A 16,918-nucleotide genomic window follows, 5' to 3' on the forward strand; every position below is an offset into this window, starting at 1 on the left:
TTAAAAAGGGACCGTAAGCACTCACCCTTAAAGCCTGAGTTCCAATCGTTCGAATTCAGTTTCTTTGAGAAGCTTGACGTGAAAAACCGCAAAGTCAAATTTCTTAAACTTTGAAATATTTCTAGGACTTTTTGTAACGAATCTAAACTATTGGGGGTTGTTGGGTAAACTTAATTAACCAAAATAGGACTGCTTTGGTTAAAATATTTCAAGGTAGGGGCTTAAATGGTTTAAATGGGTTTAATGTTTAAGTCTTGGGCTGGTATTGTTAAGAAATCTCCATGGCAGGGTCCGTTTTGAATAAAATACACCAAAGTTTGGGAAATGGACTATTTTTGCAGAAATGGTTCAAGTGAGGGTGTATTTTGCTCATTTTACAAATATAAAATGATTTTAGGGCTTTTGTAAAAGGAAATACTATCGACGGACCATTTGTGATTAGTGGCCCAAAACTTCATCAAATTTAGGTTTTTTATGTCCCGTTCCTTTTGTTTGATCGGGCAATGGATGAAGGCGTATGAACCCAAGGCAGCACAGGAACGGAAGCGTCATTGCAGGTGGAGGATGAATCGAACACCAACTTCGACCCTTGGTTGCTTGCTCGTCGCAGGCAAAAAAGGGGACCGAGGGTGGTATCGGCGATTGCAGATCGCAGGGAGGGAGGAGTCTCCGGATCGGCTAGAGCGAAAGAAGAAGAAGAATGGGGCAGCAAACTGCCGTCGATTCGCGATGGGTGAAGCTGTGAGGATGTGAGCGCCTCCGACGTTCGAATAGTCCGAAGAAAAGAGAAGGGACGAAGAAGCGAGGCTTCGCTCCTTCTCCGATGATGAGGTGTGAAGGGGGGAAAAGGAGGCCAGAAGGGTTTCGTCGGTCTCGGTAGCAGCAAGGGCTGCTCAAGCAGTTCCCGGATACTTCTTCGATTCCGGTAGCGCATGCGAAGGGAAGCAGGACATTTGGCCCGATGGAGCAAGGCAAGTAGAAACAGCAGCTCCGGTGGGGGGTTTTGGCAGCGGTGCTCGATAGTAGAACAACGAAGCTGCGGTGGTCTTCGGTGGGTGCAGATGGGAGATGTAGGGCGGCAGTGGGTCGCCTGGGGTTGTGGCAGCCGGGGAGTTGTAGGGCGGCAGTGGGTCGCCTGGAGTTTTGGCAGCCGGCGTTTCCGACTGCTTTTTCGAGGTTATCTTTTTTTTTTTTTTTTTTGGCTTGTTTTAGACAGAAATCAATGGGTTTTCGTGTGTGTTTGGCTTTATTTTCCACAGAAATCGATGGGTTTAAATCAATAGATTTAGGTGGGTGTTTTGGTTGCTTGAAATTTTACACGAAGAAAATGAAGCATAAAAAAACGTATTGCTGTTCTTCTTGTTTGCAGGTGTACATGAGATCAAGAACAAAGTATCAGTTTGTGGTTGAGTTTGAGTGTTCACTTTAGCATTGTACAGGTTTTGTTTGAGTGTAGTTTTGGGTTGAAGAAATTGTTCAAGTAATCTTCAACTCAGTTTACTTGTTCCTGTTTGATGTGAGAACAACGAAGAAGAAGGCTCATATTTTCTTTGTGTGAATTGATTTTAAAAATAAATTTTGTTTCTTTTGTGTGTAGTTTGCTTTGAGTGTGTCACTGTGCAAGCTGTCATATTTTATTTATTTATTTATTTATTTGTGTTTGGTCTTTGGTATATTAAAGTGATGTATTTAGTGGTATTTATTAAGGATTTTCAATATATATATATATATATATATATATATATATATATATATATTAGGAATGTAAAATTATTATTTTGTTATGCATTGGTCTCTTAAATTAAAATTTGTAATATATCTAAAATATATTTATGAAAATTTAATCGACCACATATATCGGATTATGACATGTCTCGGACTCATGTGAATATATATATATATATATATATATATATATATATATATATATATATATATTGTGATATAATTTTTATTATATAACATATATCTATTGCGATTAAACGATTAATTTGGATATTTTGAAGTCGCATAGATACCAATAATATACAACTTATAAATATATAACTACAATATTATTGATATATATAAATTTTCTAAATGTGTCTGCGTAATGTTAGGTTGTGGTGAGTGAGTATCCCTTGATTATTGAAGTCTATCATCAAGGTACTGCGGCATGTCTTCCAAAGTTTGTATCTTTATTTGTTCCCGATCATCTTTCTATGGATGATATGCAATACTCATGTCGGGTTTGGTTCCTTGGAATCCTTATAATGATTGCCAAAATCTAGAAATATATATGCTATATCGGTCCGATATAATAGATACTAGCACACCGTGTAGTCTGACTACTTCTTTAAGATAGGTCCTGGTGAGTTTCTCCGTCATGTCAGTTCTTTGGTGGCTAGGAAATAGGCAGACTTGGTTAAACGGTCAACCACCACTTGAACAGTGTCATAAATGCATAAAGTTCTTGACAACTTTGTTATGAAGTCTTTGGTTATTTGTTGAGTTGCTTGACAACCTGGAAGCGCTGGTAGGCCCTTATGCTACCAGAAGGCAAGAAACTTGGAATACAAAAAGTTCACTCCATGAAAACAAATTTGATTTTGGTTTTGTCCTCAACCTTATCTTATGATTATAGGTTGGAAATGACAAATTTTCATGGATAGGAACACATATACCATAAAATCTAAGTGGCAAAAGGTTTCTCTCTAATTCATGAAAATGATTATGAGGAAACACTTTCGCTAGTAGATTTTGAATCTGGTTAATATCATTATGGTTAGCAGTTGTAATAATTTCATTCTCTAATTCGTATATGATTACGACATCCCTTTTCATAGTTCGAATTGTGAGAAATGACAAGAAATAGTTTGAACATTCAGGAATTATAACTATAAGTTATGAAAGGGTTTAAACACACATATATGCTATCTAATGAAGGTGTATGAGCTTGAGAAGTCTAGATAAAAACTTCTTGAAGCACTACATATCAAAAATCTAAAATAAAGTCGATAGTATTGATTTCTGGAAGTCTAGTTGATTTCTGGATACATATCATAGCTAGTGGGACCATAATTGTTATGCAAAGTGTTGCAAGTTAGCAATACTAATTATAGGAATCAAAGATTTAAAATTTGCAAATTGCAAAATTTGAGAATTGTTTCGCTACAGAAAGATTTAGGGGAAAGGGAACTCATACTTCATTTCAAATCTAAAAGTTTAGATTGAAGTTTTAATGGAACTTAGTCTTGGACATATATGAATGTCGTGTTGAAATGATTCAATATAGGAAATTCGATATATGGAATATTATAGCAAGAGACTGATCAAGCATCAAGTCTTTATGTAAGACATTATGTATCGAATCCCATATGCTTCGGATATAAGATTGATTACATATGCTATAATATTTACTTGTTCTGGTTTTTCCTAATGCCTAGGGCATTGAGAGGGAAAAATGACTAGAACAAGATGTGACTAAAGTTGTTAAACAACTGTCAAGAACAGTGTAACAACGTGAATTTCCAAAACAAATTTTCTTTTCATTTTTAAAACATAATTTCATTCATAAGAAATATCAAATCCAATGTAACACATGTCGTCCAAATAAAACAATCCCAAGATCTCAAATACATAAAACTCCATCAATGTGTACAGATCATGTCGGCGCCTTCCTGTGATCCTCGCTGGTACCTAAAACACATATCACATAAATGGTAACCATAAACGCTTAGTGAGTCCCCCAAAATACCACATAGAAAACATACGCCGCTCAAGGCTACAACTCTACAAGACCTTCCGGTCGTTGTGTCTCAGGGGACTTCCGTCTCATAGTCCCGTTAGACCTTTTGATCCCACTTCTCTGACCTTCCGTTTCGTATCATCTTGACCTTCCGGCCCATACACTGTTGACCTTCTAGTCTATATCATAATACTCATAAGATAACATAGCACATACATATCATATAACATCATGCATCACATACTCATCATAGCACATAAGACCTTCCGGTCACACATAATTACCACTCTAGGTAAAGTATAGTGAGAAGACTCACCTCGTACGATGTCGGATAACCTCTCGGCTCGATAACCCGGCCTAGCCTCCTCCTATCAACATAATAACATCTCTAATCAATAATATCTCTTGTCCTCATTTCTAAAGAATGGGTAGAAGACCATTCTACCCCTCCCTGGCCTCTCTTGAACCAGCTTGACCAAAACCCAAAGGTCAACTCTAGTCAATGGTCAAACTTTTACCAAACTCGTCTAGTGCACTCGTGTGACTCGGCGAGTCCATGCGTGTCCTCTTAATCCTCATAAATCCTCACTCGACTCGTCGAGTTAACCTTTCACTCGACAAGTTACCACTGGTCACGAATCGTGGGGCAACCCGACTCGACTCGTCGAGTCCCCTTATGGACTCGACGAGTTCCCTCCATGGCAACACTCAAAAGACCTTCTAAGGTCAGATCTACTTCTCTAACTTATAGATCTGACCTTCCAATACACAATAATCACATAAAGGTACAACCTTTACACTCATTCAACACTCATAGGGATTCTTTTGGTGAAATAGCTTCTAAAATGGCAACCTAGGTTTATATCTCCAAAGGAATAGCATAAAGCAGGATAGATAGGACTCTCTAGACCTCTTAAGGTCCAGATCTAAGAAGAATTCCACCTGGGTACCTCATATGCTTTGAATTCAAGCAAAAGAAGGCATAAGAAAACCTTAGATTCAAGTAGATCACCATATACACGAGAATAAGCATAAACTTATACCTCTAGCACCCTTTTCTGATCAAATGGTAGTAGATCTGAGCTCTTCAATCTGCTTAGCTTTCCTTCCTTCCTTCTTTCTTGCAAGATCACACTAGAAATGATGAAAATGGCTTCTTTCCTCACTCACAATGCTCTCAGGTTCTCTGGTGCTCTCAAGGGTGAAGGTGGCCGCAAATGAGGTCCATAATATCCATTAAATAGGGCACAGGCCCGAGGATTTAGGGTTTTTGTCCACAACGCAAACTCGTCGAGTCAACTTGCCGACTCGTCGAGTCCATTCATTAAATCTAGTCAGCAATCACGATCCTACTCGATGAGTCTAAGCGTCCACTTGTCGAGTCCATCTTCTTGACACAAACTAAATAATTAAAATATGATACCTAGAATTTCAGATGTTACAAACAGTCTGAGGCTTACCAATAGAATGGTTGCTTATGGACATTTGGAAGTATAGTATGCAACACCTGGTTCCAGGTATGTATTTAACTTATAATTTATTCCATTTTATAAAGCAACTCGACGAGTTGGGAGCCTCAAACTCGTAGAGTAGAGATCATAAGGGCAGTGTATTTTAAGTAACCTACTCGACGAGTTAGGAGGCCTCAACTCGACGAGTAGGCTGGCATATATGAAACCCTAATTTCCCATGTTTGCACCCTATTTAAACACCTTAACCCCAAGGTGTTGGCCTTATTTCCAGCCTCCAAGTCCCTAACCCTAGATCCTGAAACCCTAATGTTATTATGAGTGCGTGTGTGTGACCCATTTTAAGTGTTTTAGTGTGTGCTTGAATCCATTGGAAGAAGGAAAAGATTGAGGACACAATAATTAGCTTATAGATCTAGAATCCTTTCCCCATCCATGACATTTTGCTGGTATAAAGCTTGAACCTTACTTTGTAGTTGTTTAGATCTTCTTTTAGGGTTATTTTGATTGGTTTTGGTCCAAATATCATGGTCCTTGGGAGTTGGACGTGCCAAATGGGTTTATACTTCAGATCTAATTCCTCGAGGGGTTTTCATGGCATAAAGGTGCCAACTTTATGGCCATGGAAGTCTCATGCAACCTTTATACCATCATTTTGTTCTTTTAAGGCCTTTTATGGCCATGCATGTGGATAAAGTTTAAGACTTTACATGATCATTTAGGACCTAGAGTCCAAATCAATGATCTCATGGTTTATCTTGCAGTTTTGGTTGTTTTGGATCAAGAAGTTTCCCTTTTGGGGTTAGGGATAAGGCTTATTTCTTCTAAAGTGGGTTTTAATGGGTAAAGTTGGAAAGTTTACCTCCTAGATGTATTTTCGGTCCAGGTCTGGAATATGGGACCTGGACTTGAAGAAGAAGGGCTAAATGTATTAAGAAGATTGACAGACTGATGAACTCGATGAGTCCATAAGGGATCTCGGCGAGTTGGTTTAGAATATTCCATACTCTGTTGAAAAAGAAGTAACTCAATGAGTCCACAAGGGAACTCGACGAGTTGTACTGGAAAAGTCCCGATTCTATTGAGAAGGAGGAACTCGACGATTTGGATCGTGATTTCACGATTCTGTAATTTAGGGGAACTCGACGAGTTGAGGAGTAAACTCGACAGCTTGACTCCTCAACTCGGAGCGTTGACTTTGACTTTGACTTAGATGTCACTTTGACCATGGTTGACCCTAAAGAATGATGAGTGTGAAATGGTATCTAACGGGTTGTATTGGTTCAGGGAGTGAGTAGAGCTAATTCCAGGGCAGAGACGTTTCAACTATCAGCCAACATTTGAGGTGAGTTTCCTCCTGTATGAACAGATCGAAGACACCAATTTTGGCCCGTATATTTATGTTAGTATGTTCCGGACTAAGGCCCTATATTGGGCAGGGCCTGATGTATACTTATAGGATTTTTAAATTACAGTCGGATGTCGGGCGATGCCCGAGGAATGTTTGTATGCTTGATGTCTTCGTGATTCTTGCATGTGTCTGTATTTGTATGTTTCCGGATTACAATCAGATGTCGGGTAATGCATGATAGATGTTTGTATGCTTTCGGATTTCAGTCTGATGCTGGTCATGGCCTGGGGAAGCTTTATATGTTTATGTTATGTGATTATTTCATGTGTACTTGTTGATATGTTAAACGTATACCGAGATTTTCTTGATGCCAAGCGAGGCCCGATGTCGGACATTGTCCGATGTCGAGCGGGGCCTAAAGAAGGGGTGGGGCCAATGTTATATTATTATGTGATTATGTGTATGGTATGTGGTAGTTTAGGGAGACTCACTAAGCTTCGTGCTTATAGTTTTCAGTTTTGGTTTCAGGTACTTCCGATAGCAAAGGGAAGAGCTTGCGATGACTGCATTGCACACACCATGATGTTTTTAGCCTGGGATGTTTACTCTAATATATTTGACAGACATTTTCATATGGATATTGTTAAGTTTTGAGCACAACTTCATTTCTATGGTGTACATGCAATCCTAATTGCTTTGATCTAGGTTTTTCTAAATTGAACATGCAACTATGAATACCAAAGCAATAAACCCTAATCTAGCATGCTTATTTCGAAATTAACATAATACACAAGTTATAATGATTACCTCAACTTGTTATAAGAACTCATTGACCTTGAAAGCTTAGTGCCCTAAATGTTGCACCTCTAATGGAATCACAAACACTATTGCAACAAGAATGATTTAGGAGAGGGCAGGAAATTGGCTAGGGAAACTCAAAGAAGACGTATGGCCAATTTCCATATGCTAAGGAATCTATTTATAGTTGAGGAAATTAGGGTTTTAAGGTGGAAACCCTAATTTCCTTTCTTAGGCCTTATGCAATCCATGGACCCCTTCTAGAAAGCCCCTTGGACGAAATCCTAATGGGCTTCCCATAGATTTCGTCCAATCTCTTCTATTAGGAGTCCATAGCCCAACCAACAACGAACAATTAATTGCAATATCAGTCCCCTTTATTTAATCAATCTCTTTTGATCACCAAATTAATTCCAAATTAATTTCCTATAAATATTAATTAAATAATATGATTTCCAAATAATATATTAATCTTATAATATATCAATAAAACCATTTTGAGTACGAATTTATTATTCATATAATAAATTCTACTATCTTTTCTCTTGTCATCCTATCAAGTTGCATGAGTGTAGGCAACCCAAAAGGACCATGTTCATAATTAAATCAAGTACATACCAAAAATAGTTATGGGCTTATACACCTTATCCAACAGTCTCCCGCTTGGATAGTTCTATTAACTATTATTGCGTACAACTTCAGAATTTGATTAGTAATCGTAGCTTTCAAAAGCCGTTGCCAAACTCTGATCTTATCAGCAACGCATCCTTTAGATAAGGGATCATATATTCCTCCATTCTAGATATTGTATAGACATGAGACATGGATTATAATCATTCTCTCTGTCTATGAGTTGTTTCCCGATTTCCAACTTATGACGACTGACAACATACTACAATTGAACATATCAACTTAGTCTAGGCTTAGCCAAGCTCTTAGGGTGTCATCACTAAATCATCAAGGGGCCCACAGATATCACTTTTATCCCTCTTAGGGTAAAAGGAATGGATAAACTTCAACTCATATGCTTGTACTATTCACTCATCAAATCACACACAATAATATATTTTGTAACACCAAGTTACTGGTGCATTTACACATTATCAATGTGCAACCGACTTGTAAAAAACACCTATATGTCTCCATTTCAAGAATATAAGATATTACCTCCTCACAATCACTCGTTATAAAATCCATGAAGTGATTCATGTGAGCCTGTGTTTAATCTAATACTCAAATCTTATTTCAGGAGCACTCATGAACACTGCAGCAAACTTTTGTTATGTTTAAAAGCTTTAGACAATCTACAGTCGGATTCATGACAGTCTTACCTCATTACTGTTGGAATAGTGTCTAAGGCTGCAACTATATTAGGCAAGTATTTGACCCGATTGTGCATGGTCCTTTTGGGTTGCCTTCACCATAGCAACTTGACAAGGTGATTTATTATGAGAGAATAAATATTATTAATATATTATGAGAATAATATAAGGAACAATAATATTATTATTTGATTAAAATAAGCCATAAATTAATTAGGAATTAATTTGGTGACTTAAAGAGATTAATTAAATAAGAGGATATAAACTGTCAATTGTTTGATAGTTACACTTTGGGCTATATATCCTTTAAGGATAAGGGGTGGACGATTTCTAGGGCTAAGGATAGCCATAAAATCGTCCAAGGCTTATCATGGAAAGGATTGGGATTGCTTAGGGCTTAAGTTATCCAATTAGGGTTTAAGGGTGAAACCCTAGGAGCCTTACAAGTATAAATAGACCTCTTGGGGTGGGGAAATCGACACCTGTGTCTTTGGAAGAACCCTGGCCGATTTTTGTCCTCTCTCCTCTTTCTCAAATCATCCTCCTTGCTAGTTGGTGTTTGTAAGCCATTAGAGGAGTGATATTTGTGACTCTAGAGCTCCAAGAACAAGAAGATCAAACAAGTGTTTCAAGGTAAACTTCTAACTCTGATTTTGTATTGTTCTTATACCTTATTAGCCATTAGAAGTCTTGGATTCAATGCATGTTTAATTAGAGAAACCTAGATCCAAGCATTAGGGTTTGCATGTGCACATAGGAATGTTTATATAGCCAAAACCCATCAGTGGTATCAGAGCCTAGATTGGTTTCTATTAAATTGATGCATGATTGTTTGTTTCTTGCCTGCAAAATTCGAATTTTGTGATTCTGATTCATGGACTCGGCGAGTCCCATGGTGGACTCGACGAGTTGGCCTGACTCGGCGAGTCCAATTGGGCACTTGGCGAGTCCGAGCGTCAGGAAGAGCAAAAATCGGGATTTTTTTGATATTTATCTTATGGAAACTTGCCTTTATCATATTAGATCAAGCCTAATCTGTGACATCCCCAAAATCTTGGCCAGAAAAGACCGGTTTCATTTATGCTTTTTAAACATTTTCAGAGTAAATCCTTTTAATTTTAAAAGAGATGCGGAATTTGTTCCCAAAAACAAAACATGATAAAATAGATATTTATCAAAACATTTCATATGACATGATTTCATTTCATATTCAAAAGCCGGGATGTCATGTTCCGATACAGATCATAAAGCATAAACGATAGCATTACAAGTCATTCAACAAATATATACATATACAGACTTGTAAACAAAACAACTTGATGATTCGCCCATCTTAAGCTCTTGCGCCACTTCCTGTAATACAAATAAACTGAGTGGGTCAGGCTTGGGACCCTAGTGAGCATGTAGGGTTTTCAACCCACAATAAATAATTATATTTAATTCAACAATCAACAATAAACCCGATTACCCATTCCCGTTATCCTCACTTTACGTTCCTAAAAATAACGTCTATTATATGGAACCTATTTCAGGATTTTTCATCGGGAAGGACATTACTGCAGAGGGGCTTCCTCAACATTAAGTGTCCTAAAGGCAACCATGTGGGGGATAGAGTACACCGGTGAACACGTCGTTCACAACACCTACAGGTAATGAGCCTGCTAGTGTTCCACATGACAGTCTAGAATAGTCCGTGGTCATCATCCATACTCTGCTGAATGACTAGAATAACACCAATAACACCGAGGCCTCTCATCTGTTTATTACACACCAATTATCTACCCATGTTCTACCCAACATATTAGTAGATAAAAATATACATTTTTATACATAGTTTAAAAACCTGTATAACATGCTTTAATCAATACATATTCCACATAACAGATGAGGCATACACACATAACACGTATTTCATTGGGAATAAATCAAATATATGAGATAGAAGGGATTGAATATACACTCACACATATAACAACACAATAATATACACGTAGCACGTATTTTATATAATATACTTCATAATATTGCGTTGGAAAGAAAATAACTACACACTCACTTGATCAGAAGATGATCGGGCAGCACTACAGCTTGCAGAAGAGGTGTTTCTCCGTAGATCTGGAAGATCTTCACAAAACCGGGCTCCTCGCGGGCAGCGTTTCGGCTCGGGAATAACGCTCTTCGGGATCCTCGGGGCTTCGGATCTTGCTTCGGGGCTTGGGAATGATACTGGGGCTTCGGGATATGATTGGCACGCAAATCGAGGCAAAACTTAGAGAGAGGGAAGAGTTTGAACAAGAGAAAATGGCTAAATTCGAGTTCTATTTATAGGCTGAGGGTCTGGGATTACGCGGGGCGTAATCTCAAATTATGCGGGGCATACTCGGGTTACGCGGGGCGTACTTCGACATCACTGCGTGCGTCAACTGGTGGCACTCGAGTATTGGTCAGACAAGTTGCATCCGACTGAGTACGCTGGGCGTACTCAAATTACGCGAGGCGTAATTGACTCGTTGAACTTCTAAATTGCGTAACTTTCGCATACGAGCTCCGTTTTCGACGTTCTTTATATCCACGCGAAGGTCAGACCATACTCTACAACTTTCATTTAGACTCCATTGGCTAATTTTGACTTTTATTTTTATTATTTATTTTTAGAAGGCCGGGACAGAAAAACTTCGTTATAAATTCATAACTTCTTCGTCTGACGTCCGTTCTCGCCTAACTTGTCATCGTTTCGCTACTAACAACGAGATCTTCGATTTTCATTTAGATTGTTTCGGCTAAAAACCGCTCGATCTCAAATCGAGTATTCGGGCTGCATACTGCCACGTCGAAACTTCAGAAAATCATAATTTCCTCATACGAAGTCAGATTTGGGCGTTCCTTTTATGCACGCTCTCGGTTTAACGAAATCTATGACTTTCGTTTAGATCGCTAAGGCTAAATATCGCTCTATCTTAAATTCATATTTACGTCACTCGGCGTCGTGCCGGTTCTGTCTCGAAACTTCGACAGGTCATAGCTTCTTCATTATAACTCGGATTTTGGCATTCCTTATATCTTCGGAATCCTTGTTTCAACCACTACAACTTCATGCAAAGATGTCGGGCTTATCTCACACTTTAATTTTGATGCTTATTTTATTCTTAATTCATTAAATTATAAAAATTAAGAAAATACACACATAAATCACATAATTCAAATAATTCACAAATAATACATTCTTATTATTTCAAGTTGAGTTACAAGGTTAACCTAGACTATTACATTGCTAAAAATGGCAAGCCTAGAAACACGGGCGTTACATAATCCGATTTTTTGATATATTTGAGTATATCCTTGACCTAAGTGAAGATATTTATCAATTAGTTAAATATTAGTTTCCTTATGTGATAATTGACTAATTATTTTAATTAAATTGGTAAATTATTTTGCAAGAAATAATTAAAAATCAAATATAGATAATTATGTGATTAAACGTTAATTTAAATTATTTGTTATTTGATCCTCTATGTTTTGAAAAGTTTAAAACCTACCCTCAAGTTTTGAAATTTATTTTTTGTGATTAAAAGTTTAATTTGGACAATTTAAATTTCAAACCCGAGAATTTTACAAGTTTAAAATTCAATCCTATACTAATATAATATTACAAGATTTATATATATATATATATATATATATATATATATATATATATATATATATATATATATATATATAACTAAAATGCTAGTCTTACCGTTAGTAGGCCTCATTCACGAAGCCGGTCTATAAGGTCGGTAAAAGGTTGCTGCCTATAAAATGGCGCTTAATGGGTGTACACTCACACCCACCGCTTGCTTGATTGGTGGAGGGTCATTAGCCGAACGGTTAGGATAGGGCAACCTCATCTCCTCCTTAAAAGTATAATATGAAATACAAAGTAACTACATGTTTTTCAAAATTCCTAATCCTAGTTACTTTAGGAAAAGTGAATAGATGCAATCCCATGAAATTACACTTTGCACCCTTGCTAAGAAGTTAGTGGAGCGTGTGTGGTTTACCGGCACACTAATTGGTTCTAAGCGAAGGATGGCAAAGGGTGATTCATTGTTTATCATAGTTTGATGGAGCGTCTGTGGTTTACCGGCTCGTCGAATAGGTGATCGTTACAATGAAGGCACCATGTGAATTTGCATGGTAATTCACACCCACTTTTTGATCCTCGGTATCCCAGTCACAAACGAGAGGGGCAAATCGAGATTTAAACATGCCATTGAAAAGTTCAATGAATCTCATCCAAACCTAGGAATTCTCAATACATTTAGAACTTAAAGTTATGTTTTCATGGTGGAGAATTAGTGAATCGTCATTCACTTACCTTCAAATTGTTTGCATATTAGATTACGGCATCCCTTTTCTAATATGTAAATGTTGTTGTTGGATCCTAGCCCTAATTTTCTTATTGGGTGATAATTAGGGATCCAAATTCTAATCCATCTTTTTCCTTTCTATTTGTAGATGTCGAACGCAAACAACACTGCTGCTAGCTCGTTCACATTGATGAGCCTTTGCCAAAAGGTGACTTTCGATGGAACGAACTTTAGCGAATGGATAAGATACATTCACACGATCGCTCGCTACGAAGACAAGGAGTATGTCCTCGATGAGAAGCTCGAGAAGATCAATCCTGAAATCGCTACTCCAGCTGAAATCACCGCCTTTGAAACTTATGAGCATGATGCAACGAAGGTTCATTGCATCATGATAGCCACTATGAACTCCGAATTCCAAAATTCCTACGAGGACATGTATCCGTACGAAATGCACCAAGACTTGTTGGAGAGATACCATCAAAATGCGAGACAAGAGCATTACGAGATTTTCACTAACATGATTTCCGCCAAAATGGGTCATGGAGAATCTCTAACCGTGCACCTACAAAAGATGCAAAGGTATGTCGATCGTCTTCGAAAGTTAAATGTTGACTTTGGGGAAGACTTAGCAATCGACATGGTGCTTCACTCATTGCCTCCGTGTTACAACCAATTTAGGATCACCTACCACATGAACAAAGAAGAGGTCACCCTAAATAAGCTTCAAGGTCTCCTTAGGGTTGCTGGGAGCAATCTCAAGGACAAGTCCGTTTCACCTACTCCCAATCCACCCGCTGCTCCTGTTTTGGCAATTGGGCAAGGAAGAGGCAAGAAGAGGAAGGCTCCGTCTAAGAGCCACCGCAAGGGAAAGTCCCGAGATGGTTCCTCTTCTAGTGGGACAAAAGTTAATCCTACTAAGCCTACTTCTAACCCAAAGGAGGCAGAGTGCCACCATTGCCACAAAATAGGGCATTGGAAGAGAAGCTACCCAGAGTACCTGCAAGTTATCAAGGAAGGAAAGATCAAGCCGTCTTTCGCAGGTATATATACAATTAAATCTAGTGATTCATCTCATGCTATTTCTTGGATCCTCGATACCGGGTGTGGTTACCACATTTGTTCTGAATTGCAGGGACTAAGAAGAAATAGGGATGTGGAGCATGGAAGAATAAATCTAATCATGGGGAACAGAAGATCGTCGCCTGTGACCAAGATTGGAGTGTATTCTCAAGCGCTTAGGAATGGTTTATCTTTAGATTTGAACAATTGTTGCTATTCGCCAAAAATGGCTAGAAACATCATTTCATTTCATGGTTTGTTTAGACAAAGTTTTAGATTTTCTTTTAATAATGAGAATGGTTTTATTTTGGCTTATCTAAATGGTGTCTTTTATTTTGAAGCAATACCGTGTAATGGAATTTATGAAACTGTTATGATTGTTGATAACCTAGGAAATGATGTTTTATGCATGGATTCTTCCAATAGTATGGATAAGGCATCCTTGTGGCATTGTCGTCTTGGACATGTCAACAAGAAACGCATAGCCCAACTCTAAAAGGATGGAGTGCTGGAGTCATTCGACCTTAGGGAAGATGACACATGCGAGTCTTGCTTACTTGGAAAGATGACTAAGTCACCCTTCACTGGTACGTGCGAAAAGGGTGAGGGTTTATTGGACCTCATACATACCGATGTGTGTGGACCGTTTAGATCTACTACGAAGGATGGAAACCGCTTCTACGTGACTTTTACCGATGACTATAGTAGATATGGGTATATCTATTTAATCAAGCAAAAGTCAGAAACAATTCAAAAGTTCAAAGAGTTCAAGAATGAAGTGGAAAATCAATTAGGCAGGAAGATCAAGATGCTTCGATCCGATCGAGGAGGAGAGTACCTAAGTCTTGAATTCCACGACTATCTAAAAGAGTGTGGAATAGTTTCACAACTGATGCCACCTAGGACACCACAATTGAATGGTGTGGCAGAAAGGCGTAATCGAACCTTGTTGGACATGGTCCGCTCTATGATGAGTCGTGCTTCGCTATCTGTCTCATTCCGGGGGTATGCCTTAGAGACTTCCGCCCATATCCTTAACCGATTCCCTACTAAGAAGGTTGCCAAAACACCTCACGAGATGTGGACAGGGAAAGCTCCCTCGTTAGCACCTATCAAGGTTTAGGGTTATGAGGCTTTCGTAAGACGAGATACTCACGACAAGCTCAAACCTCGTAGTGAGCGATGTATTTTCATCGGCTACCCGCAGAAATCCTTTGGATATCTCTTCTATAGACCGAAGGACAATGTTGTCTTTGTTGCGAGGAGAGGAGTTTTCCGAGAACGAGGACTCATAAGCCAAGGAGATAGTGGGAGGCAAATCGAGCTTGAAGAGATTCAAGAGCCGATAGATGAAGGAACCTCTACCGCTGGCACTCAACCCGAGGAGGAAACTCTGGTTGAACCGATTGACATATCATTACCTCTTAGACGTTCCGAAAGAGTTAGAGTTCAACCCCAGTTATATGGTTTTCATATTACTACTGAAGGGGACACGTATATTAGTGATAGTACACTAATAAACCTTGATGAACCTAATAGCTATAAGGAAGCCATGGCAGGACCGGAGTCTGCGAAATGGAAAGAGGCAATGGACAACAAGATCCAATCCATGTATGATAACCAAGTTTGGAATTTGGTTGATTATGTGCCCGGACGTAAGATCGTTGGGTGCAAATGGATCTTCAAGAAGAGGACCGACGTGGATGGAAACGTACACACATATAAAGCACGATTGGTTGCAAAGGGTTTTACTCAAACTCCCGGAGTTGACTATGATGAAACCTTCTCACCAGTTGCGAAGATAAAATCTATTAGAGTGATGCTAGCGATTGCCGCATTTCATGATTATGAGATTTGGCAAATGGATGTCAAGACCGCTTTCCTTAACGGGAAGTTGGCTGAGGATGTTTACATGGCTCAGCCAGAGGGGTTTGTGGATCCGAAGCATCCGAATAGAGTGTGTAAGCTTGAGAAGTTCATTTATGGACTTAAGCAAGCGTCTCGCAGATGGAATCATTGCTTCGATGAGAAAGTCAAAGAGTTTGGATTTGTACGAAGCGAAGATGAATCGTGTGTATATGTTAAAGCCAGTGGGAGTATAGTAAGCTTCCTCGTTTTGTATGTCGATGACATATTGCTCATAGTAAACGACGTCCCGACGCTGCAAGAGATTAAGTCCTGGCTCGGGAAATGCTTCGCTATGAAGGACATCGGAGAGGCTTCCTATATTTTGGGAATAAGGATAGTAAGAGAAAGAAGTAAGAGACTAATAGGACTTAGTCAGAACACTTACTTAGAGAAGGTACTAAAACGTTTTAGTATGGAAAACTCAAAGAAGGGAGAATTACCGATACAAAGTAATGCCAAGTTGAGTAAGACTCAAAGTCTGAGTACCGAAGCTGAGATGGCTGAAATGAGCCGAGTTCCATACGCTTCCGCAGTTGGCTCAATCATGTATGCTATGATTGTACTCGCCCTGATGTAGCCTTTGCTTTGAGCATGGTTAGTAGATATCAAGGGAACCCTGGAAGAGCTCATTGGATTGTGGTGAAGAATATCCTTAAGTACCTTCGGAGGACGAAGGAATGGTTTTTAGTCCTCGGAGGGAGGGATGACTTGAAGGTGCGAGGGTATAGTGACGCCAGCTTTCAAACCGAAAAGGACAACTACCGTTCACAGTCGGGCTGGGTCTTTACCCTGAATGGAGGAGCAGTAACTTGGAAGAGTTCCAAGTAGGAAACCATAGCTGATTCAACATGCAAATCAGAGTACATCGCAGCGAGCGAAGCGTCGAAAGATGCAATATGGTTAAAGAACTTCATTGGTGATCTTGGAGT

At 38.8% G+C, this 16,918-nt stretch overlaps 1 long non-coding RNA gene across 1 annotated transcript; it reads left to right on the top strand.

Moving 5' to 3' along the window:
* The first annotated feature begins 458 nt into the window (after positions 1–458).
* LOC145029455 (uncharacterized) lies at positions 459–1,596 on the top strand. The gene is made up of 2 exons (XR_013676552.1): positions 459–1,176; positions 1,370–1,596. It is a non-coding gene; the product is annotated as an uncharacterized LOC145029455 (long non-coding RNA).
* The last annotated feature ends 15,322 nt before the right edge of the window (positions 1,597–16,918 follow it).

This window comes from Lactuca saligna, chromosome 2 (assembly GCF_052625555.1).
Source record: "Lactuca saligna cultivar CGN05327 chromosome 2, ASM5262555v1, whole genome shotgun sequence".
Lineage (NCBI taxonomy): Eukaryota > Viridiplantae > Streptophyta > Magnoliopsida > Asterales > Asteraceae > Lactuca > Lactuca saligna.